Below are 22,455 nucleotides of genomic sequence, written 5' to 3'. Positions count from 1 at the left end.
TCATTGGTAGTGGGAGGTCCTCCTCTAGGAGGCCCAAACTAATGATGGCCCCCTCCATGAGTCCAACTTTCTGTGTGGCTAGCTTGGGTAAGCCCTTACAAGCAGGATCACCTTTCCTGTGTCACAGCTGCTTACACACGAAAGAACATTTCGGTGGTAACAATGCAGGTGTCCCAGTGTTAGGGGTGCCAGTGCTCTTTTTTTCAGTGTGTACAGCTGAACTAAAGTTTTGGGTTTTCCCTTCATTCTTTTGGGGACCTGGCTTTGAAGAGGATTAGATTGGAAATGTGTCCTTCCCATCCGCGTTTACTTTTTTGTCTGAAGATTTCTTTTGGTTTGGCTGTGCTCGCTTGAGACTTTTTCTAGACTCGAGTACTCACAAACCTGTCAGCAGTCTTTGCAAGCTCCCAAGGGTCTGTGATAGTCTTTTCCACAAGACGCTGGTGTAGGTCAACCTCACAATTCTTCAATACATGCTCACATGCAATCAAATTGTACATCCCTTTAAATGTGTCAACTTTGTTACCGCCACCCACCAGCTCAGATATATTAACGACAATTGTGTGAACGCTTCATATGTCTGCCTTCTTTTCTTTCCGAGCTCTCTGATTGAGATACTGTTCTGGGATTTTACAGAACTTCCTGAAGAGGGCCGCCTTCATGCTCTCATAAATGGGACTTTCTCCAGGGGTTAACCCCAAAGTACCTCGTCCACCTCCTGTAGCTGAAAAGCTAGACCGAGGGCTTCAAACCAGTCAGAAATATCCTTCCCCACTTCGTAGGCCTGGGGATGTGCCACCGGGGCTTATCTCGTGCACTCTGGTTTGAGCCACTACCGCTGCTTTCACTAGAGGTGCATCTGTTGGCCTCCTTCTTCTCTTCAAGCACCAGCTTATGCAGGTCTATGGTGACATTGTCCTGCTGTTTCTGTTCCTCTAGGGCTAGTCTCCTCTCCTCAAACTGGATCTTTCTAGCCGTTACTTTGTTAACAGCCGGAACAATTACTGGGCCTCTTAAAGACTGTGCTCAGGCCTGGGACCTGCGGGATGCTGCATTAGCCCCTGACTTTACTGACACTCTAGAGTGTTAAGAAACCACGCTTGCCCCCTGGCGGGATGGTTGACAAGAAACACTGCTCATGCTGTCTTCCTCGTCATCTTCCGCCACCTCTCCTGAAAGGCCTTTTTCATTCGGGTACACAGAGCCTAGCCCACCCCCTGGGGTCTTCTCCCCAACTGCCATTTCTTCTACCCAAGCTTGGAGGCTGGTGAGCAACTCAGTTTTATTAACTTTAGTTCTTTGGGGAAGTCCCCTCTCTTGACAAAGGGCATGCAGGACATCCTTTGTCATGCCTTTTCCAGTCTCTACATCAAGATCCATGATTATTACAAATACCTAGCAGTGTCTAAACGTTGCATGCAACAGTACTTTTGGGTGACTAAGCTATGCGCAAGGCTCCAACTAGAACCGACCGCTTGCCTGCATTGTGACGAATCAATTTCCGGGGCAACAGTGGTCCAGGGATGAATATCAGTTTCTAAACCATCAATCAGCCCCACACCTCTAGTACACTGGAAGGGATTGAACAGATTGGAAACACAAGAAAGTTATAAACCTCCTTGACCAATTTCGGTAACGTGGGTGGAATGACAGACTTGTCTATGTAAGGTTGTGGATCGTTGGTTAGTTGCAACACAGTGAAAATACAATTATTACCTAGGGATAAAAAGGGACTGTCCAGTCAAGGTTGTGTACAAATATCTACTTGATTAATATTCAACAGAGAGTTTGAGCACACTACAAAATAAGACGCACCCTATAAAGGAATGAAGAGGACAGATAGTTTCAAGAAGGATAAAGGTATGCACTCTGGAGAGTGACAGGCGGGTAGTTGGTAAAAGTATTAATCACAATAGTTCAAGGATACTTGGTTTCAGCACAAGGGAGTAATGGCTCATAAAAATGTCATTAGGGGCCTTCAGAGAAGAACCAGGAGCACAGAACCACAATGTACCTTGTGCTTGTAGAAGTTTTTGTTGCTCAACAGGGTCGGGTAGGTTTCAGAGTGCTTTGCTGCTCCTGTGACAAAGTTCAAGCTGGGAGACAGCTGCAGGTATCAGGCAGGAGGCAGCTTGGTGAGCGAGGATGGACATACAGCTGCAGACTGGTCTATTTGGTGGCTCTGGGTCAGGAATCGTTGTCTCGTGCTAGTTGGCGGGTCTGAAGCACTGATCGGGGCGTCGCAAACGCATTAGCGACTACTGTGTGACAACAGTCAGCAGTGCAGCCGGTTGCAGCTTGAGGGGCTCGACTGGCTCAAAAATGAATGTCATTGACTGTGTAGGGCCAGTTAGGAAGTCGCTGAAGGAGTAAGTTAGCCTATGGGGAACCATCTATATTCAGAACAGTTATCAGGGAGTAGGGGTTACCATGAACTAGAGATTAACTGGGGGTTGTGGACATCTGGACTAGAGATGGAATCGGACGGAAGACGAGAGAGAGAGCGGAAAGGCCCTAACACCATTTTCCAGTCCCTTTTTCCAGCCAGTGTATGAATTTAACCACATGTCTGTTTTTATACTGGACAATTGTACATTAAAGAAAGAACAGTCAACATACCTCTTTTCTGAAAAATCTAAATGAACCCTGTGAAACTTCCTGGCGGCTCTTTGAATTATTCGGGCGCTTTTAATAAGATTAGAATACAAATTCTATTCATACCTATTCCTTCAGATTTTGACAATAATAACCATTTTATAGTCTCCAATCCCTCTTCTTGTGGTATTTATGTTTATAGGCTATCCATGTCCATTGTGAATAATATGTCATGTATACCCTCTATCTTCACTTCCTCTAGCAGTGTTAAGAAGTGAGTGCTTGGAACAATGGCTGTGTTATCTATATACATTCCTAAAACATACAGTAGGCTGGTTGTGGCTGCTATATAGTAGGCCTCCCTGGGAGTTTTTCAAATTTGTATGAATTTTCGCAATAATGTACATTACTAACCATATGAATGAGATTGCGTCATGAACATTCTAGTACTACATGAAATCCACCCTTTTGTTCTGCCTCTATCCAAATTTCTTTAACCATCTCCTGTACTTGTACCACTGGATCATTTTCTATCGGTAAATGAGTATTCCTACCTGATGATAGTTTCAAACATTCTTTTCTATAATCACTTGTATTCAAGATCACAATTGCTCCTCCTTTATCATCTGGCTTCATGGTGATAGTATGCTCTTCACAAAATTCTTTTAAAATCGTTCTTTTTTTATGTGACAAAGTCCCTTTGTTTTTTTTCATAAAATGTATCTTCTGAATCTGATTCAAAGTAGATCTTTCAAATCAATCCATTATAGTAATATAAACTTGAGCATTAAAGTTACTTTTGGGTTTAAATGTTCTATATTCAGAAATGTCTTGTTATATTATGTGTTGCTCGTCCAGTGTTGCACAAGATATCTTTAACATCAACTTCTGTAACAATTTGAAAACATATTTTTCTTGATAAGAGAAATTTGAACCCTTTCTCTAAGGTATTCATCTGAACCAAGCTTAGTCTCTTAATCAAGATGTTGACCACTAAGTTCTCTTTAGCATGATTACTTTTCATGGTGGATTTTGTTTTCTGACCTGTTCTGATCTTTGTTCTCGGTCTGAAAAATACACTTGCTTTTCTAGAAATGTTGAATGCCTCTGTCTATCATGTATGTTAAAATCAAACCATTCTTTATCTTGAGTACCAATAGCATCAAAAACTATATCTGTCTGGTCATCCAATTCTACAATTTGAATTTCAGATTACTTGCTTCTCGTAGCACCAGTAAATATTTTCCTTCTCCTGTGGGATCCGTTTGAAACAGAGTTGTATGCTAATCAACAGAGGGTGTGGGTGTGGGTGGTGGTAAAGGAGACTGCAACACCCTGATGTTGTGCACTTTGGATCTAACATGAAATACCTTTCTCAGAAATGTGTAAGAATAGCTTTGCCCTTCTCCCTAGCTCTGCAACTGTGGTATCAGCCTCCGAATTCTCCTCCCCTGCACCAATGGCTTTCAAATGCATGTGTCACATGGGCCTTGAGTCAGATGGGTCACCGCCTTTCCTTGGTCATCATCATCATCATCATGCTTAGACTCATCATTGATCTATGATCTCACCCTGAATAACCTTTCTCTGAATCCTTGTTCCATTGAATCCCTCACACCAAATCCCATCCGCTAAACTAGCAGTGAGGTTAATGCTGGATACTGCACTGCCGCCATTTTACCTGGTCAGGAAATTAAATTTCAAACTTGGAGTGTAATGCGGTAACTTCCTCGGGAGTGACAGGTTTCTATATGCTATAGTAGGTGGTTGGTCGCTAAATCAAGGGCCATCAATAAAACCAATTATTATTATTTATTATTATTATTATTATTATTATTATTATTATTATTATTATTATTATTATTATTGGCTAATGGGTTGGACTGCATCACATGCAAGGCACTGTTGGCCCAAGCAACACTGTAGCAGCTGGAAAACTAATATTGCATCTCCAGAAGCTGCACTATTGTGAGACTTGAAACCAAAACATGACAGAAAGTTTAGTTTAAAACATGATACAGGGCTTTTCCTGTTATGCAACTATGAGGAATTCGACCATCCGCATGGTGGGTGTGCGCTCACCTGGGCTTTTTAAAAAAACATTTTTTATTTTTATTCACAATTTTATTTCGTTTTTCAACACCTGTGCTTTTTTTTACATTTTATATGAAATTGAATGATGGTAGATCAGCCTCTGGAAAATGTGTGGGGCTAATCTGCACACATTTTTGTATGCTAACTGCGCGGCATGGACATAGACCTGTGTTCTCTGGGTGTACACAGCCTACGGGCACAGTCCTCCCTGTCATATTTAGTTGTTATCGGACAAGTGGAGTATACAATGAATCTCAGAAGGGGGAGGGCCTAAACCTTCCTCCTGCCATGGCCAGCCTAATTAACTATCAAAGGCTCCATGGATATGCCCTGTCCATTTGTTCACCCTCTGCAGATGGTGGCAGTAATTAACATAATTATCATACTAATTGAGTACACTTCAAACAGGGCCTCATGGGGGCTAGCTGCAGAGGCTAAAACAAAGGAGACAGGAAACACCAACACCATTTTCATATGCACTGTGTCAACCTGAAGCCAGCTCCCGCCCTAAAGTATCAATGCCAGTGAGTTGTCATGTCTGGTAAATGTGTTTACCATAGGCAACCCCCTGCTGGTGGGCCCCATTCAGAGTGTAGGAATATGTGATTTCATGGAGACAAAAAGTCTGTTCTCACCAAAGCTTCATGGGAGACCTTCCGCTTTTATCACGACCCACGGAGAGCCCAATTAACCACAGAGACCCTTTGAGCAACAACAGACAGGAAGATGGGTGGGACTTGGTATTACATGTTTTCATCCCTTTACCTTTTCTGTTGCAAAGTACTGTGGTTATGACCTCATGCATACAGGTAATTGTTGGTCGGGACCCCAGATTTGTTCATTAAGGTAGGCTTAGCTTACACCAATCACAGTGACCAATTTGGCTTTAAAAGAGGGCTCAGCCCCTCTTTTGGGCAGATCATCTGAATACTTTGCAAGGAGTAACAAGAAGAACTAATTTGGACTCTGGCTGAAGGTACAGTCTGCCATACAGCCTCTGCCAGTGAAGGAAGGCAAGGATTTACAAAGAGGGAAGCATGATCCATCCTCTAAACATCTCCCAGGGATCAGACAGAGATACTGAATCCAGAGGACCCTCCTGCTTCTCCAGAACCGGTACCCAGCCAGCACACAGCGTGCCCTGCTAGGCTCTGCAAGCAAGCTTCCTAGGTGGGAAGTGACAGAGAGTATCTGAATTAAACCAAGGACAAGATAGATGCCTGCAACACTCTGCTCAGCTTTAGGCCGTCCACCTTAAAGGACGACATGAGCCCAGTGAAGAAGCTAGGAGGAGTGTATCGACAAGCGTCAACCAGCATCCACCTTAAAGGACATTTTTGAGCCAGTCGAGCCCCTCGAGCTACAACCGACTGCACCGCTGACTGTTGTCACGCCTCAGTCGTTGACGTTGTCCGAGACGCCTCAACGAGTGCTTCAGACCCATCAACCAGCACTGAAAGAATGATTCCTGATCCTGAGCCACTGTGTAGGCCAGCCTGCAGCCGTCTGTCCAGCCTCGCTCGCCGTACTGCCTCCCGCCTGATACCCGCAGCTGTCTCCCATCTTGAAGTCTGTCGCATGGGATGCAAAGCGCCCTGAAACTGACATTACACTGTCGAGCACCAAGAATTTATACAAGCACAAAGTACATTGTGGTTCTGTCCACCTGGTCCTTCTATGAAGGCGTTTAGTGATATTTTATGACCCATTGCTCCATGTGTGCTATCCTTGAACTATAGCGATTAATTACTTTACCGATTACCCTCCTTTCAGTATCCAGAGTGCATCCCTTTCCCTTCTTTGAAACTGTCTGTCCTCTGCATTTCCTTTACAGGGTGGGTTGGATTTTGTAGTGTGCTAGAACTGCCTTTTGTGATTATAATAAAGTAAATATTGTTATACAACCTTGACTGGACAGTCCATTTTATTGTTGGGTAATAATTGCATTTTCGCTGTGTTGCAACTAACCACCGATCCACAACCTTGTGGTGATAAACCTGCCTTCCGTCCACGTTACCAAAATTGGACAAGGAGGTTTATAATTTGCTTGTGTTTCAAATTTTTGGTTTTAAAAAAAATGTGTATTGTTCATTTATAAGAAGCTTAATGCACATCTGTTGCACACCATTTTCTTGTTTCCAAGAGAAACGCTTTGCCCCTGAGCTATCCTTCCCCTCTCTGTTCGGGTAGCTTCTGGTGTACTAGAGGTGTGGGGCTGATTGATGGTTTAGAAACCGATATTCATCCCTGGACCACTAGTTCCCCCGGAAGTTGATACGTCACAGCGCCATTATTGGGTAACAACATCCCACCAGGCAGTCACACAGCTCCTACACTCCTGCAAGTTAGGAAGTAACGAAATACCCTACTTTCAGAGTTCTTTGTTGAGGCTTAAAAACGCTTCAGTGCCAGCAAGTGGTGCCCCTACCACTGCCCAGACAGTCCACTCCACCCGTTGTTTCTGAATAGAGCAGACCCTACAATGTGTAGCACTCCATTGCTACCCATGCCCCATGCCAAACACTGGATGAAACCAATGTTTAAGGCCAGGATGCAATGGCACCACTTGGAAATAAAGTATCTCTCAGGATATCTTCAGAGTCACGTTGTATCCCTGTGAGGAGGCAGGCTGCCATTTGCAGTGTTTGGACTAGCAGCCATCTTGGTACCACTTCCGGGAATTCTGAACTGTTCTGTGTTTGCTGTTAAGGCCAAAGTGCATGGAGGTACTGCGGAGTACAGCCTGGCGCTGTAAAGCACAGTCCTTCAAGACGAGGTGGAGGTGGGGGAAGGGGTGGGGGGGAATCGGGTAATGACAGGGACAGACACAGGAGCTTTGGGAGAGGCCACACCATGTATTTCTACTGCTGAGTGTCGTGAATCAAAGCACTGCACCGAGAAAAAAAAAGAGAGGGCTGTACATTGGCACAGCTGTGTTGGTACCAGGCAATTGTTGCCACCGAAATTCCGTTAGAAATCCGTTGAGCCGAATATTGTAGAAGCCAGAACCCAAAGGTCAGAGGTTACAGGAAAATAACTGCACGAAACTGTGTGCAGGCCGGCCCGCTGCAAGCAACATCTGGACCGTGCCACTGAGCTGACATAGGGAAGGTGCAACGTGTGTGGCCTAGGCCCACTCCTGCTCTGAACGTTTTGACTCTCGGAAAGACCTTTAGGTTGGCATTCTTAAATGCCCACGCGGGGGCAACTGTTACTGGATGTCTCTTTAGGGTCTTCCCAATCAGGGAACAGACCGGGAGATCTCACTGAAAATCATGCTACTGTATCCAGAGAACCCTCCTGCTGCTTGGAGTATTCCTGCTTCCCAACATACTCCTGTTAAGACAGTCTGGGGCGGTGGGTGGGTCTCCTATTATGGTGCCTGCAACTACGATTTATTTCAATAACATGCTTAAGAGTTCCTTTAATCACATCCTTTTACTTTTCAAATCCACATCTTTTTGTAGTGTCCTTGGGGGTGCACTGCTTTTTTTTAGCATGTTCCTCTTGTTTGGACTTTCCATTCTTTATGCATTAACTGTGATAGTCCCCAGCATCATAGGGGGAGTTCGGCCCAAGCTACTCAGTGGTGAGCCGAGATGCTTTAAGTAGGCGTGTGGCCTAAGGCTCTGGTTGGATAGGGACCTGTGGGGAGCTCATCTGAAGTGTGTGAAGCCTCTGACACTCTCCCGCGTGTACTCTCCCATGGCCTTCCTGGGAGAAGAGGAAGAAGGCAGGTTCCTCGAGGCGGGAGAGGGCCAGAAGCGGGATGAGAATGGGGCGCGTGAGCAGGAGAAGGCGTCTCCTCAGCAGGGGGTTTCATCAGCGGACGGGGTAGTCGGCCCATCAGCAGGGAGAGTCATTAGCAGGATTGGGAAGAGGCTCGTCAGCAGGGAGAGCTGCGGGAGGAGGAGGCTCGTCAGTAGGGGGAGGATCACCAGCAAGGGGGTGGGTGGGTCATCAGCAGGAGTAGTGTCAGTGGGAGGGGCGGGGCAGTGGGGGCGGGCCCCTCGGATCGGCGGGCGGGCGGAGGACCAGCCCCCGCTCTGCTGAAGTGCTTCCTGTGCAGACAGCTCCTGGTGCACACATGCTCTGCCGGGGAAGGGATGGCCGTGCTGCGGAGGCTGAGCAGCGGGCGCGGAGCCTGCCCTCCACCCGCTCTCTGAGGACCCGCGCCCTGTGGATGCTCGAACCCTGAGGTTGCCCGCATGGATCCAGCGCACTGTCTCTGAAGCCCACCTACGGCGCGGATGCACGCCCTCTGAAGTCCCCTGGCTAGGATGCCCACCCTTTGAAGGTGCCCCCATGGGGGGGTCGGATTTGCACCCTGCTGTCTTTGCCATGGATCGGTGGCACTGCTGGGATGTGCGCTCGCCGGGGGTGTCCTGCATCCCATTCTGCATGACAGGTGAGTGACCCCTCCACTGCTCCTCACACATGTTCACCTTTCCCTCGCCCCCCTCTGGTGCCTCTCACTTGTCTCCACTGATGACTCTCCCTCGCCCGCCCGGCGCCTCTTCCCTGGCATGCCCATCCTGCCAGTGTCTGCCCCGAGTGTCTGTCTGTGGGGGGCCTGGTTACGCTGCTTGGGCCGGCAGGTGAGGCGACGTGGACCCCCTGCTGACGCTCATTGGGCGGGGTACCCAATCTTCAAATTAAAAAGGATCTGGTTCTGATTCTGCCCATTCGTCGCTCCCAGGGCAAAGTGCAGTGCCCAGTGAGCACAACCCCAAGTGATCAGCTACAGGTGCCAGCATCGTGCCCCGAGTGGCCAGCACAGGGACATCAGTGACAACCTCCCAGCCCTCGGTCCTGGGCTCCCAGCTGCCAACCCCCGCTCCTGGTGCACAACATCGAATGCACCGCCCTCCAAGCTCCAGGGTGCCCACGCCCAGCGATGAGTCTTTAGGGCTCATCTGCCTGTGCCCACATTTTGGATTCCAGCGCCCAGCACTTCGGGCTAGCTCGCGTTGCCCAACTTCTATGCCCAACGTGCAGCAGATATGACACAGCGCCTCCCTGCTCAGCTGCCAGTGGGGGCTCCCAGCTCCTGCATCATGTGCCCAGGAACTACAGCAATGTGCTCGGCATCTAATACCCAGCTCCCTGGGCCCTGTTTCCACTGCCCAGCTTCCACGCCTGGGGCCCAACCTGCTGCCAGTATCCAGCTCGCGGTGCCCAGTCCCGGCTATTCTGGGACCTCAAGCGGGAAGGACCTGTGTGGCAGCGGCTAACACCGATGGCTTCGCGAGGCGCGTCTAGACACCGTGTGTGGCACTTGTTCTGTGCGCTGCGGTCAATGTCAAATATCACTTGCCATTTTGCCAGGTAACATCTGGTCTGTTTATGTTGGTTCATTGATATACACGCCAGCACATCTTACATACATACACTCACTGGATGAATACAGGGCACCCAGATAACGCCCCCTGAATCATGGTCACGTGATACAGGTGGCTTCAGAAATATGTGCACATGTCTGCCGTGTTTTTTCGGTGCACCTGCTTTAGACTTTGTCAGTACCATGCCCCTGCCAAAGGTCACACTCTGTTCAGGAAATACATATCTCTGTTTCAATAATGTGGTAAAAAGCGTCCCCCTGCCTCTTCATCCTTCAGCCTCTACATAAATTTGGTTCGCCAGGTGATAGTATTGTAGACACCATGCCTGTAGGCAGTCAGTGCTGCCCGCCGGTGCCCTGCTGGCTGAGAAAGTCAAGCTTTCTTGGTAGGTCTATTTGTGGAGAGGAAGGAGGGCCATTATTTGATGCATTGTGTTTTTGGTTTCTGGAACGTGCAGGGGCTGGGACCGTGCATGTCCACCCCATCCATGCAGAAGAGCTGGCCCTGCGCCTTCCCAGGCTCTTTTGATTGTGGCCTTTGGAGCGTTAGTCCTCCAGTCTCTTCTCATGTGGGGATTTTGGTGGAATTCATCGGCCAACCTCACTGTGGTTTTGTAGAGCGATGCTGCTGCACTGGAGTATCACTAGATGTTTGTAGGCGAGGAGCGCTGCTGCACTGGGGTATCACTAGATGTTTGTAGGCAAGGAGCGATGCTGCACTGGGGTATCACTAGATGTTTGTAGGCGGGGAGCGATGCTCCTGCACTGGGGTATCACTAGATGTTTGTAGGCGAGGTGCGATGCTGCTGCACTGGGGTATCACTAGATGTTTGTAGGCGAGGAGCGCTGCTGCTGCACTGGGGTATCACTAGATGTTTGTAGGCGAGGAGCGCTGCTGCTGCTGCACTGGGGTATCTCTAGATGTTTGTAGGCGAGGAGCGATGCTGCTGCACTGGGGTATCAATAGATGTTTGTAGGCGAGGAGCGATGCTGTTGCACTGGGGTATCACTAGATGTTTGTAGGCGAGGAGCGTTGCTGCTTCTGTACTGGGGTATCACTAGATGTTTGTAGGCGAGGAGCAATGCTGCTGCGCTGGGGTATCACCAGATGTTTGTAGGCGAGGAGCAATGCTGCTGTGCTCGGGTATCACCAGATGTTTGTAGGCGAGGAGCAATGCTGTTGCGCTGGGGTATCACTAGATGTTTGTAGGCGAGGAGCGATGCTGCTGTGCTCGGGTATAACCAGATGTTTGTAGGCAAGGAGAGATGCTGGTGCGCTGGGGAATCACTAGATGTTTGCATTCGAGGAGCGATGCTTCTGTGCTGGGGTAACACTAGATGTTTGTAGGGGAGGAGCAATGCTTCTGCGCTGGGGTATCACCAGATGTTTGTAGGTGAGGAGCAATGCTGCTGCGCTGGGGTATCACCAGATGTTTGTAGGCGAGGAGCAATGCTGCTGTGCTCGGGTATCACCAGATGTTTGTAGGCGAGGAGCAATGCTGTTGCGCTGGGGTATCACTAGATGTTTGTAGGCGAGGAGCGATGCTGCTGTGCTCGGGTATCACCAGATGTTTGTAGGCAAGGAGAGATGCTGGTGCGCTGGGGAATCACTAGATGTTTGCATTCGAGGAGCGATGCTTCTGCGCTGGGGTATTACTATATGTTTGTAGGCGAGGAGTGATGCTGCTGCACTGGGGTATCACTAGATGTTTGTAGGTGAGGAGCGATGCTGCTGCACTGGGGTATCACTAGATGTTTGTAGGCGAGGAGCGATGCTGCTGCACTGGGGTATCACTAGATGTTTGTAGGCGAGGAGTGATGCTGCAGAACTGGGGTATCACTAGATGTTTGTAGGCGAGGAGCGATGCTGCTACACTGGGGTATCACCAGATTTTTTCATTCGAGGAGCGATGCTGCTGCGCTGGGGTATCACTAGATGTTTGCAGGCGAGCAGCGATGCTGCTGCGCTGGTGTATCACTAGATGTTTGCAAGCGAGCAGCGATGCTGCTGCACTGGGGTAGCACTAGATGTTTGCATTCGAGGAGCGATGCTGCTGCGCTGGGGTATCTCTAGATGTTTGTAGGCGAGCAGCGATGCTGCTGCGCTGGTGTATCACTAGATGTTTGCAAGCGAGCAGCGATGCTGCTGCACTGGGGTAGCACTAGATGTTTGCAAGCGAGCAGCGATGCTGCTGCACTGGGGTATCACTAGATGTTTGTAGGCGAGCAGCGCTGCTGCACTGGGGTATCACTAGATGTTTGTAGGTGGGGAGCGATGCTGCTGCACTGGGGTATCACTAGATGTTTGTAGGCGAGGAGCGATGCTGCTGCACTGGGGTATCACTAGATGTTTGTAGGCGAGGAGCGTTGCTGCTGCTGCACTGGGGTATCACTAGATGTTTGTAGGCGAGGAGCAATGCTGCTGCGCTGGGGTATCACCAGATGTTTGTAGGCGAGGAGCAATGCTGCTGCGCTGGGGTATCACTAGATGTTTGCAGGCGAGGAACAATGCTGCTGTGCTGGGGTATCACCAGATGTTTGTAGGCAAGAGCAATGCTGCTGCGCTAGGGTATCACTAGATGTTTGTAGGCGAGGAGCGATGCTGCTGTGCTCGGGTATCACCAGATGTTTGTAGGCAAGGAGAGATGCTGGTGCGCTGGGGTATCACTAGATGTTTGTAGGCGAGGAGCGATGCTGCTGCACTGGGGTATCACTAGATGTTTGTAGGCGAGGAGCGTTGCTGCTGCTGTACTGGTGTATCACTAGATGTTTGTAGGGGAGGAGCAATGCTTCTGTGCTGGGGTATCAACAGATGTTTGTAGGTGAGGAGCAATGCTGCTGCGCTCGGGTGTCACTAGATGTTTTGCAGGCGAGGAGCAATGCTGCTGTGCTGGGGTATCACCAGATGTGTGTAGGCGAGAGCAATGCTGCTGCGCTGGGGTATCACTAGATGTGTGTAGGTGAGGAGCGATGCTGCTGTGCTTGGGTATCACCAGATGTTTGTAGGCAAGGAGAGATGCTGGTGGGCTGGGGAATCACTAGATGTTTGCATTCGAGGAGTGATGCTTCTGCGCTGGGGTATTACTAGATGTTTGTAGGCGAGGAGTGATGCTGCACTGGGGTATCACTAGATGTTTGCAGGCGAGGAGCGATGCTGCTGCACTGGGGTATCACCAGATGTTTGCATTCGAGGAGCGATGCTGCTACACTGGGGTATCAGCAGATTTTTTCATTCGAGGAGCGATGCTGCTGCGCTGAGGTATCACTAGACGTTTGCATTCGAGGTGCGATGCTGCTACACTGGGATATCACCAGATGTTTTCATTCGAGGAGCGCTGCTGCACTGGGGTATCACTAGATGTTTGTAGGCGAGGAGCAATGCTGCTGCACTGGGGTATCACTAGATGTTTGTAGGCGAGGAGCGATGCTGCTGCACTGGGGTATCACTAGATGTTTGTAGCCGAGGAGCGTTGCTGCTGCTGTACTGGGGTATCACTAGATGTTTGTAGGCGAGGAGCAATGCTGCTGTGGTCGGGTATCACCAGATGTTTGTAGGCGAGGAGCAATGCTGCTGCGCTGGGGTATCACTAGATGTTTGTAGGCGAGGAGCGATGCTGCTGTGCTCGGGTATCACCAGATTTTTGTAGGCAAGGAGAGATGCTGGTGCGCTGGGGAATCACTAGATGTTTGCATTCGAGGAGCGATGCTTCTGCGCTGGGGTATTACTAGATGTTTGTAGGCGAGGAGTGATGCTGCTGCACTGGAGTATCACTAGATGTTTGTAGGCGAGGAGCGATGCTGCTGCACTGGGGTATCACTAGATGTTTGTAGGCGAGGAGCGATGCTGCTGCACTGGGGTATCACTAGATGTTTGTAGGTGAGGAGTGATGCTGCGGCACTGGGGTATCACTAGATGTTTGTAGGCGAGGAGCGATGCTGCTGCACTGGGGTATCACTTGATGTTTGCATTCGAGGAGCGATGCTGCTACACTGGGGTATCTCCAGATTTTTTCATTCGAGGAGCGATGTTGCTGCGCTGGGCTATCACTAGATGTTTGCAGGCGAGCAGCGATGCTGCTGCGCTGGTCTATCACTAGATGTTTGCAAGCGAGCAGCGATGCTGCTGCACTGGGGTATCACTAGATGTTTGCATTCGAGGAGCGATGCTGCTACACTGGGGGATCACCAGATGTTTTCATTCGAGGAGCGATGCTGCTGCACTGGGGTATCACTAGATGTTTGTAGGCGAGGAGCGATGCTGCTGCACTGGGGTATCACTAGATGTTTTTAGGCGAGGAGCGTTGCTGCTGCTGTACTGGGGTATCACTAGATGTTTGTAGGGGAGGAGCAATGCTTCTGCGCTGGGGTATCACCGGATGTTTGTAGGTGAGGAGCAATGCTGCTGCTGTACTGGGGTATCACTAGATGTTTGTAGGGGAGGAGCAATGCTTCTGCGCTGGGGTATCACTAGATGTTTTTAGGCGAGGAGCGTTGCTGCTGCTGTACTGGGGTATCACTAGATGTTTGTAGGGGAGGAGCAATGCTTCTGCGCTGGGGTATCACCGGATGTTTGTAGGTGAGGAGCAATGCTGCTGCGCTGGGGTATCATTAGATGTTTGCAGGCGAGGAGCAATGCTGCTGTGCTGGGGTATCACCAGATGTTTGTAGGCGAGGAGCAATGCTGCTGCACTGGGGTATCACTAGATGATTGTAGGCGAGGAGCGATGCTGCTGTGCTCGGGTATCACCAGATGTTTGTAGGCAAGGAGAGATGCTGGTGCGCTGGGGAATCACTAGATGTTTGCATTCGAGGAGCGATGGTTCTGCGCTGGGGTATTACTAGATGTTTGTAGGCGAGGAGTAATGCTGCTGCACTGGGGTATCACTAGATGTTTGTAGGCGAGGAACGATGGTGCTGCACTGGGGTATCACTAGATGTTTGTAGGCGAGGAGCGTTGCTGCTGCTGTACTGGGGTATCACTAGATGTTTGTAGGCGAGGAGCAATGCTGCTGCGCTGGGGTATCACCAGATGTTTGTAGGCGAGGAGCAATGCTACTGTGGTCGGGTATCACCAGATGTTTGTAGGCGAGGAGCAATGCTGCTGCGCTGGGGTATCACTAGATGTTTGTAGGCGAGGAGCGATGCTGCTGTGCTCGGGTATCACCAGATGTTTGTAGGCAAGGAGAGATGCTGCTGCGCTGGGGAATCACTAGATGTTTGCATTCGAGGACCGATGCTTCTGCGCTGGGGTATTACTAGATGTTTTTAGGCGAGGAGTGATGCTGCTGCACTGGAGTATCACTAGATGTTTGTAGGCGAGGAGCGATGCTGCTGCACTGGGGTATCACTAGATGTTTGTAGGCGAGGAGTGATGCTGCGGCACTGGGGTATCACTAGATGTTTGTACGCGAGGAGCGATGCTGCTGCACTGGGGTATCACTTGATGTTTGCATTCGAGGAGCGATGCTGCTACACTGGGGCATCACCAGATTTTTTCATTCGAGGAGCGATGCTGCTGCGCTGGGGTATCACTAGATGTTTGCAGGCGAGCAGCGATGCTGCTGCGCTGGTGTATCACTAGATGTTTGTAGGTGGGGAGCGATGCTGCTGCACTGGGGTATCACTAGATGTTTGTAGGCGAGGAGCGATGCTGCTGCACTGGGGTATCACTAGATGTTTGTAGGCGAGGAGCGTTGCTGCTGCTGTACTGGGGTATCACTAGATGTTTGTAGGGGAGGAGCAATGCTTCTGCGCTGGGGTATCACCAGATGTTTGTAGGTGAGGAGCAATGCTGCTGCGCTGGGGTATCACTAGATGTTTGCAGGCGAGGAGCAATGCTGCTGTGCTGCGGTATCACCAGATGTTTGTAGGCGAGGAGTGATGCTGCTACACTGGGGTATCACCAGATCTTTTCATTCGAGGAGCGATGCTGCTGCACTGGGGTATCACTAGATGTTTGCAGGCGAGCAGCGATGCTGCTGCGCTACGGGTACCACTAGATGTTTGCAGGCGAGCAGCGATGCTGCTGCACTGGGGTATCACTAGATGCTTGCATTCGAGGAGCGATGCTGCTGCGCTGGGGTATCACTAGATGTTTGTAGGTGAGGAGTGATGCTGCTGCTGCACTGGGGTATCATCTCAATTCCAGAGGACAGAAGTGATGCTGCTGGCCCATTGTGAAGGGATGGCAGTTGGCAGGGATGTTGATGTCTCGTTGGTATTGTTAAATGTCAAGAAGTGAAAAGCGATGTTGATTACCCTGGAGTCCCACTAATGCTCTGGAGTTGAGGAGTAATGCTGCTGTCCCTGGTATCATTGCAGTTCTGGAGGTGAGGAGGCACTCTGCAGTTCTGGGCATCATTCAAGGCCTAGCAGTGAGTAATGATGTGGCTCCTCCATGGGTATTTTCGAAGGTCTAGAGGTGAAAGAGTGATGCTGCTACCCAATGATTTCACTAAAGTTCTGGTATTGAGGAGCGATATTGCTGTTAAGCGGTATCATTGAAAGTCTGGCAATGAGGAGTTATGAGTCTCCTCCATGGATATCATTCAACTTCAAGAGGTGAACGAGCGATGCTGTTGCCCCTAGGTTTCCCTAAAGGTCTAGAGTTGAGGAGTGATGTTGCTGTGCAGGGGAGTCTTTGAAGGTCCAGTGGTGAAAACTAATGCTGCTGCCCCGTGCTATCAGTACCATTATGGAGTTGAGTAGTGCTGCCGATGCATGCGTGTGTCCCAGAAGGTGACGAGGTGGGGAGGAATGCCGAGGCCCTGCATTACAGTTCTGGAGATAAGGGTGGTGGCTTTGGTGGCTTTTCAGCAAAGATCTGGCAGCGAGGAGTGTTGCTGCTGCCCTTGATTACCATAGAAGTTCTGGGGTCGATGAGCACCGCCGCTGTTCGGAGCTATCCTTGAACCTGAAGTGAGGATCAAGGCTGTTGTCGCAGGCTGTGGGCATTTGTTATGTGATGCCGCATGAATATCCTGAAGGGGAAGAGTGATGCTGCTGTCTTGTGGCATTTGTGAAGGTCTGATGAATAGGAGCATTGCTGCTGACTTGGGGCAATTGTTGATCATGTTAAAGTTAGGAACGATGCTGCTGCCTCGGCGGGTCTCATTGAAGTTCTGGAGGTGGGAAGTGATGTTTCTGTCTCGAGTCATTACTCATCATCTGGAAGCGTAGCCTGATGCTGCGGTCCCAACGTATCGTTGACGCTCTGGAAATGAGGAACCGTGCATCTGTCCTAGGGTTATCGTTGAAGATCTTCAGGTGAGGCACAATGCTGCTGCCATCTGTATATCTGTATAGTGCAGTGACTCTGCCATTCGCCGCCATTGCATGGAATGCACTTCCATCCATCGTCAAGGCACTAATCAATCACCTTGCTTTCAGGAAAGCGATAAAGACACTTCTTTTCTGAAAAGGGTCTCCTCTTTTGGTTGTTCTTCACTTGGAACTTCCTCCTCTCAGCGCCAAGATGCCCTTGCTCGCCCTCTACAAAATTCACTAACATAACATAACCTACTATTACCAAAGTCCTGGCGGTGTAGTGTGATGCTGCTGCCCTGGCTGTCATTGAACATCTGGAGGTGATGAGCGATGCTGCAGCTCTGTGGGTAACTTTTAACTTCAGGGTTTAGGAGCAGTGCTGTTATCACACACTATAAGTGATGTTCCGGCAGGAGGAGTGATACTGCTAATGTTTGAGGGTGTCCCTGAAAGTCTGGGGATCAGGAGGGGTTCTGATTTTCAAGGGTACCATGGAAGGTCCGAAGGGAAGGATCACTACTTCTCTGGCACTGGGGATTGACAAAACAATGCAGTCCAGGTGATTACACTGAAGGTTTGGAGGCGTAGTACAATGCTGCCGCCGCCGCCGCCCTGGGCCACCATTGAAGAAGTTCTGGAGGTGTGGTTGGTTCTTGCTGTCCAGAAATATCATCAAAGTCCTGGAAATGAGCAGTGCTGCTGCACTGGAGCGGTTGTGGAAAATTCTGTGCTACCATTGAAGGTCTGGGGGTGAGGAGTAATGTTGAGGTTTTTGGGGTTTTGTGGGAGTTCTGGAAGTGAGTAGCAATGCTGCATTCCCGGGTTACCATTGAAGGTCTGCTGGTGAGACGTGGTGCTGTGATCTAGGGTGTCATTGAAGGTATGGGGGTGAAATAGTCAGCACTTTTTCATATTTAATGCTAAAATGATGCAGGTAATGTTGTTTATCAATGTGAAATCTGCTCATCGGACCCCACTTTCATAATGCTCGAGGCCAAAAAAAATTCACACATGTACCTTGCTGTGATCGTTTCCTGACACCCCAAGCAACTGCACTGCAGTGGCAGCAGGAATGGTTCAAAGGTTGCATGTGCACCCCTGAACACAGCTGCTGGAACACAAAGCAATTATTTTAAAGTATTATTTAAAAGTGATTATGACGTAGTCGCTAATAAAATGACACAGTTATAGAGCCACAACTACTGCATGTCAGATTATGGTCAGCCTGGTGAGCAGTGACTCATTCAGGACTGGGACTTGTTTTTTTTTTTTAATTTTTATTATTAATTGTGCTTTTGATAATTCAACCTTTTACACAAAGTCAAGTGAAAAGCAACAGATATCATAGCTCTCAAAAGCAAAAATATCACATGATTCCATGACATTCAATGGATAAAAACGGCCATCAGATAGTAAAACCATCCAATAAGCAAGAAGCCATCAAAGTGTAATGTTTAAAAGCCGTAATAAAAGGGGATGTAAAAGCAATGAAATACATCACTGCGTGCTTTTCGATGGGGGAAAGGAAAGAACTATGCGCCAAGTTGTTAAATAGGTAAAATGTTCAGATGAGCTTATCATTGATACGGTTCCAAATGTGGCATGCTGCCGCCATAACATCCAAAGATTTGGCGAAATAAATAGCGCTCCAAAATTGGGCAAACCCATAATCTCCAAATTTCCCATAGCCTTTAGTGTAAAAAATCGTCAAGAGGCTGCAATTGGTGAGCACATCGAGCGGTTTCAATTTCTTGATTGCCTATCCTGCATAGTCGGTCCTCTCTAGGCACACCAGTCCAGGCACCTGTGTTGGCAAAGACTGGCAACTGTGTGCCACGCACATATAAAATAAATCGTATAGGCGGGGGCGAAAGGCACTTAGTAAGGTAACTACAGGGTTTGTTGAGGAAATTGCCTTGGTGAGTGTATTTGACATACTTGGCTTTGCCTGACAGATGAGTAAGAGACTGGATTCTGTGCCATTCCATCGTCCTTTTCACATGGCGAGAAAGGTGGAAATCAATGACGGTGACCAGGGGGTTATCCACCCCTATATCAAAGAAATGGCTTTTAACCATACGATCCAACTCGGTGAACAAGCGCTGCGAGAGCGCCTGTCCTGATGGGTCTTAACTAACCTTAGCAAAGGGTTGCCATTCCCCTTGGGGTAAGTGATGTTTGCCCAAAGTCTGCAAGCTGACATTTTTCAACAGGCCAATAGTGATGGGAGTCCCAACTCCACTGGGGTGGCAAAGGGTAGGCTCAAGAGGGAAGGTAATATTTTAGCCTTCAGGGTCACCAACCACTTAACAGAGCGTTCTGGATAGATCTGAAAACCATAATGTATGGTGGGCTCGATAAACATCCTATAAACTCGAACTTTGGCCTTGATGGAACCTCCCCCAATCTCATTTATAGTTCTCCTAAGTACCAACCACCTCTTCCAGGCCCTTGTCTGAATATTACTTTACAGGTGCGTGGCGCAACAATTGATCCGTAAGTAAACACCCAGGTATGTGTACTCACTGGTACACTCAATAGGGCAGTCGCGCACCCGGCAGGTAAAGTTTTCATTTTTTGTAAGCTTCTTCTCAAAAAGAACAATCTTAGTTTTATGGGCGTTTAACCCAAGGCCATTCATTTTGGCGTACAGAGAAAGAGCACCCAAAGAACATTGTAGATCAATGGGAGTTCTGGCCAGTATCGCTGTGTCGTCAACGTATGTAAGGCAGTGTAAGCTCTTATCACCATAAGTGGGAGGATGTTTATTTCCGAGCCGTTCGAGAGGTTAGTGAAAATCTGCAACATACAGATTATACAACAGGGGTGCTAAATACAGCCCTGTTTCTGCCCCTTGTTTGTAGGTTAGAGGTCAGAAAAATCCCCCTCCTGGGATAAACCAATTCAAATTTTCGTGTCCGAACATAACAATTTATGGAAATAAAGGAGGGAGGGGTCAATACCCCAACTGGCTAATTTCCCCAGAGACGCCTGCGTGTGACACTATTAAAGGTCCCAGAGTAATCCACAAAACATATATACAGTTGGGAGTCTGGATATTGCCTGGAGTCTGAAATAAGCTATGTTGGGAAGTGCTATAATTCTTTCTGAACCCCGTTTGAGAGAAGTGAAAGAGTCACTTTTCAGAGACCCAGGAAGTCATGAGTTTCAGCAATATGCTTGCATACATTTCTAAGGAGCAGTCGAACATTTCAAGCATGTGATAGTTCATGGGGACCTCACGGTGGCCCATTTTTTGGACCTGGACCAAAAAAGAGTGGAGCCAGGTGTCGGGAATTGTTCCTGTGTCACAGACATGAACAAACAAGGAGTGAAAAAGGTTGGCCCAAAGAGCAAGGTCAGACTTAATGACCATGTTGTTCATGCCATCAGGCCCAACCATACATGATGATTTGGTTTTGCCAATAAGTTTCCCATAATCAGTTACTTTGTATAGGTGCCATACCAGGGATCCAGTCATAGATTTGTTATCAGATTTCGAGCAGTGACTCATTCAGGACTGGGCATTGTGTGTATTAGACGTCTGGCTCGGGTGTACCCACAACAACCATGTCCAGCCCAGGAAGCCACTCTTTAATCCCCTTGAAAAGGCACGTCACACCAGGAGGCTGTTTACTGTAGTCCTTTTTTGTTGTATTTTTTTCATTTTTTTTTTTTTTTTGTAGGCAGACTGAAAAAGGGGGCAGAGTTAGATTAGCCCAGACGAGAGATTTAGTCCACGGAGGGATGTCCCATCTTGGATTTTGCCAGTGCTCCCAAATTTCCTGTCCTGCCTCCCCACTACCTGCTGACAAGGTACTGTGGTTATGGGGAAGAAAAGAAGAAAGGACTGGGCTTGCCCTGAGACCATGAACTGTGTCTCCCAGCAACCACAGAATCAAGGAAGTGACCACTAGCTCTTGCTGCATCTCCAACCATCCTCAACGCTGGTTTGGGCACCTTCAAAGCCGTCCATGCTGCTGCAAGGGAACCGCCGGAGTCCATCACGACTGAGATACTTGATCTCCTCCACATCTCCGAGTTCGCTCAACGCTGATTTGAAAGCTCTGCCGTCTCCACCTCTGAGATCCTCTGAGCCTCGTAGCGTCCCTAGCTTGACAACACATGCCACTTACCAGCCTCTTTGAGGTTCAAGCCGACACTGCAACAGTAACACTATGCCGTGTTGAACCCACCAAGCCTGCTCACCGCTGAAAGCAAGTCTCTACTTCGAGGCATCCTAGTCCGCCAAGTCTTCCATGACCACCATCCTGACATTGCCTGCTGTCTCATAGTGTCTTCGACCCTCAACCGTCACTGCTGTCGAACAGCAGTGCATTATTGGAAGCCGGCTCGGCACTGACGGCGCCCATACGGTTTGATGTCAAAAAACGCTGTACAATGTTGAGCCCCAAAAACCAGAACATAAGTATTTGAATAGGCCTTGTCCCCCTGGTCTTCCTTAAAGGACCCTAATGACTTTTAATCCCCCTTTATCTACCTTTTTAAAAGACATATTCATATACGTTGACATTTGCTGTGTGAAATATTTTAGATGAGCACCCCTACCACAAACCCGAGTGCTCCTTTATTTTAAACTCTGTTTTCTCTGTGTTTTCCGCTACAGGTTTGGCCATTCGTGTTTCTGTTAATTCTGTGCATTTTTGTTCGTTTTATTTAAGATTCTATTTTTTAAACGAACTTTGGTTGGACATTCTTTTATTTTGGTTGGACATTCTTTTATTTTGGTATCCCACTACTATTGTTATTTGGGTCATTTCTTTACAAGCTTCCGTAGAGGATAGTCTGCCCTCGGCCTGCACTAGCCTAAGAGGCGAAGGGGGTATACCCGTCAGTCTGTGCCAGTTTCAACCATATGATCGGGATCACTGCTGGCTTAGTAGTAGTGTTGGGGCATTAAAAGCCCATCTTGTGTGTACAGTAGACAGGTCCTTCGTCTTGAGTTCTATTAAGAACTTCAGAACAGAGATTATTTTTTTCTTTTGTTACCTCTCCACGTTCTCTGTAATTGGGGCCACGTTCTCTGTAATCGGGTATTTATTTTGTCGGTCCCTTTATCCCTCAGCACCTGGGCGGCTTGCACCCATGCATGCGCAGAGTTTTAGGGACAGTCTTGGTGGTTTGTATGCTGCACACGC

General features: G+C 48.6%; 1 protein-coding gene across 6 annotated transcripts in view; it reads left to right on the top strand.

The window, feature by feature from the left end:
* The window catches only part of SGCD (sarcoglycan delta), a 1,261,231-nt gene that overhangs the window by 88,025 nt on the left and 1,150,751 nt on the right, over positions 1-22,455 (top strand). For 3 of the 6 annotated variants that reach the window (XM_069653941.1, XM_069653943.1, XM_069653942.1), the window contains exon 1: positions 8,736-9,097. The exons of the other annotated variants lie outside the window; for them this stretch is intronic. The gene's annotated coding sequence lies outside the window, so the exon portion shown is untranslated. Of the gene's footprint in view, positions 1-8,735; positions 9,098-22,455 lie in introns of those variants that run through there. 6 annotated transcript variants of the gene reach the window in all.

This window comes from Ambystoma mexicanum, chromosome 3q, assembly GCF_040938575.1.
Source record: "Ambystoma mexicanum isolate Mex_15411 chromosome 3q, UKY_AmexF1_1, whole genome shotgun sequence".
Lineage (NCBI taxonomy): Eukaryota > Metazoa > Chordata > Amphibia > Caudata > Ambystomatidae > Ambystoma > Ambystoma mexicanum.
This window is presented reverse-complemented; position numbering and strand designations above follow the sequence as displayed.